The sequence below is a fragment of the Aedes albopictus genome, chromosome 3 (genome assembly GCF_035046485.1).
Source record: "Aedes albopictus strain Foshan chromosome 3, AalbF5, whole genome shotgun sequence".
Lineage (NCBI taxonomy): Eukaryota > Metazoa > Arthropoda > Insecta > Diptera > Culicidae > Aedes > Aedes albopictus.
Window position 1 is genome coordinate 109,775,685 of NC_085138.1, and position 3,601 is coordinate 109,779,285.

Genomic DNA, 3,601 nt, shown 5'->3' on the forward strand with positions numbered 1-3,601 from the left:
GAAAAATAGTGATCTATATGTTTATTCGAACATCAATTTGCGAGAGATTCATAAAAAAAGATTGTAAATCCGTTGAAAATTGAAAAAGTTATAACGCTTGTAGTAAAAACACTTTTTTTATTACTCGAAAATTCTACTTTGAAACAATTGCGCCACCTCTAAATCTTTATATTTTTGGCTCAAACTCAGAGATTTTTCTTTTTATGTCATTTGAATCCAAAGGGGGTTACGAATTCCAGGTTTCAACAACTTTTGAAAAATAAGCCGCAGCTTAATGGCCATTTGATTAAATATGACCATCTGACTACAGAACGAAGTCGATGAAATTTGAAAATCTGTATACCAGTGTTAACGAAACCCTTCCAAACCATAAATCTCAATTAGTGTTAATTATCTCAATTTTATGATTTTTTTCACAGCCCCAACGGGGCATTCATAAATTACGTACAGATTTAGGAGATAAGGGAGAAAGCATAAAATCCTACAAAAGCAAAGAGGGAGGTTTAAGATTACTATTATGGTACACGTGGTTTATGAGCAACCCCGAAGAGAATCTTCGAAACGTAATATTTGAAATTTTTTGAAAACGGTGTTGATTCACCATTCGGCTACAGTAGGAATTACCTGTTGGAACGACATCTATATCGATGTCGTATTTGGTACGTTTTTTGTGGGAGCGGACAACAAGAATAACGAGAAGGAAAATAAAAATCAGATGATTAAAAAGCTGCTTAAGCTTATGGATGGGGCCCAGGGGTGAACGGTGGTGGTTAACGGTGAACTATGGGTATATGAAACCATCAACGAGCACCCTTGCGAGTGATTTACGGCCAACGGGGCAGAGCAGGGACGGCCGCGTGCCGTTTTTTTTTTGTTACAGTTATGACGAGTGAGATGGGCAGTGACAGCCGAGGCAGCGACCACGATGAGCCGTGCTATGGAGGATAAAAATACAGTTTTCTTTGGACGAGGAGAAATATGAACGGGACACAAATTGTTCATGTTACTCATCTGATGAACTTTATCAAAACTTTATTCATTAGGTTTACATAAGGTGATAAATAAATCTACTGAACGAAGGGAGATGGCAAAGATAGTGCTTGTGGAACGTTAAGCTGAGTTGTAGTATCTGTTCAAGATGGGAAACACACTAAGAAGAAGATATATAACAAGAGAAAAAAGGAGAAATGGAAGTAGGAGAAAGAAAATATAAATTAGATATTAGAAACATTGGATAGATGACTGAAAACAGAAAAAAAATATTAAAAGGTAGAAGTTTACGGAAGTGTAGTATTTCATTTTTGAAAAATTGAACAACTTTGTAAATTACGTTTTAAATTTCTATGGGAACTCCTCTTTCTGCCACTGAGTGTATCTCATGCATCTTTTTTCCCCACCAGCTACATTCATCTTCGACGTATCAGACATATTTCACTTTTACACCGAACACTTTTTTTACACTTCTTCTCACGCATCCCACTTCCTGCGGTTATGTTTACTCTGGCCACTGCGAGAAAAGTTGTTTATGTTAGCGGGCAAAGAAATAGGGAAAACATTCTCCTGTTCCTCTAGTAGAGGTATTTTGATTGCAACTCTACGCGCGCTCACGCCACTTGGGGGTAGTTTGTGAATGATAGCCATCCGTCAGAGACGGGAAAGAGTAACAATTGCACTTGGACTTGATCACTGTGCATACCATATTTCCACGCGTCTATCGGATACTAGGTAGTACATAGGTACTGTTCGTTGAAGGGTAGGAAGGGAAGGTGTTTATCGCCACCGTGCTAAGAATGGAAAATGTATTCCACTCATAAAAAGTGATATTAATTAGTGAGTGCCGTGAAATGGATGCCTCGCGTTCCGAAGCTGGACGTTTTCCGCCAAAAGGGGTAGCTGGGGTAATATGCACTGTTTTAGATTGATGTACCATCTGAAAAAATACTCTCACGCACCCTGCAATCTCTTTGTTCTTCTGCTTGGCGTGACGTTCCAACTGGGACAAAACTTAATTCGCAGGTTAGTGTTTTATGAGCACTTTCACGGTTATTAACTGAGAGTTTCATCTGCCAATGATAATTTTGCATGTGAGGTACTATATGCCCAAGGAAGTTAAGGCAATTTCCATTACAAAAACTTCCTCGACCGACCAAGAGTCGAACCTTCAGCATGGTCTTGCTAAATACCCGTGCTCTCACCACAACGGCTATAAGAATCCTTGAAATCCAAATTCTTCAACAACTTCAAACTTTTCCCCATCAGTCACTGCCAACTAGGTCTGCCTTTGTCTCTACCTGCTATTATGTACTTCGTTTTGGTAAAGTTACGATCGATGCCGATACGATCAATATCATTCGCAAAGCCAAGGAGCATGTGCAATAGGCTGCGGCTTATTTTTTAAAAGTTGTTGAAACTTGGAATCCGTAAGGTTTTCTGAATTCAAATGATATAAAAAGAGAAACCTCTGTGTTTGAAACGAAAATATTGAGAATTAGAGGTGGCGTAATCGCCTCAAAGTTGAATTTTAGAGTAATAAAAGTTTTCACTTCAAGTGCCATAACTTTTTCAATTTTCAACATGTAGAACATTAAATTTTTCCAAAGTTACGCAAAATATGAGTTTTTAAAGATCTAATTTATTTTTTTCTTCTTTCTACAAAAATTTCTAACTTTTCAACCGTTTAACCAATTTCATTTTTTTAGCTTGCTTTTATAAATATTTCTGTTCTCTATCTTTTTCCCAAACAAACTATACATCAAAGTAGTCATTTTTATGATACTGCCTGAGTGTAAAAAATATGATACTGCCAAACAGGCTTGTCCGCACTGAGCGCATGAAATTTCTGCTCTTTGGATTAACACCAACAAGCACATAAAAAATTAGAAATCTTTTCATCTTATCAGACAGAAGGATGTTGAAATATTGTAAATGTCATTTCGAACTGTCAAAAAACCGCACCGCAGCGTCGCACGGGCCGTTCAAAGTGAAATTTACTAGAGTGTTTTCACCCGGGTGAAAATCTCTTTGTGCGCTCCGTGTGGCTCTGCGGTTCGGTTTTTTGGCAGTTCGAAATGACATTTACAATATTTCAACATCCTTCTATCTGATAAGATGAAAAGATGTATAATTTATGATGTGCTTGATGGTGTAAATCCAAAGAGCAGAACTTTTATGCGCTCAGTGCGGACAAGCCTGCTGTCAAATAAGCCTTACAACTTAATTTTTCCATGCAAAATTGAAGTTTTTGCCAATTATTTGCAAATTTTTACTCCAAACCATATAATTGGCATCATGTTAAGGGATATGGAACACATAGGAGGATTCTAATTCAATTTTTTTTCCTTGCATTTTAAACCTGAAAATATTGTTTGATTCAGAACACTCCCATAATTGAAGTTGGGGGCTTCCACATGATTATTAAGAATAAATTTTTCACTTTAAGCCCGAAACTAAGCATGAAAACAATTAAAATTATACCAAAATTATGATTTTTCTAATAAAATACGTGTTTTGAACGGTTTCGGTATTTATCTATTTTTGATTGATTTTTTTTCACAGCATTCATAGGCAACAAAAATATCTACAAAAGTAAGCTAAAAAAATT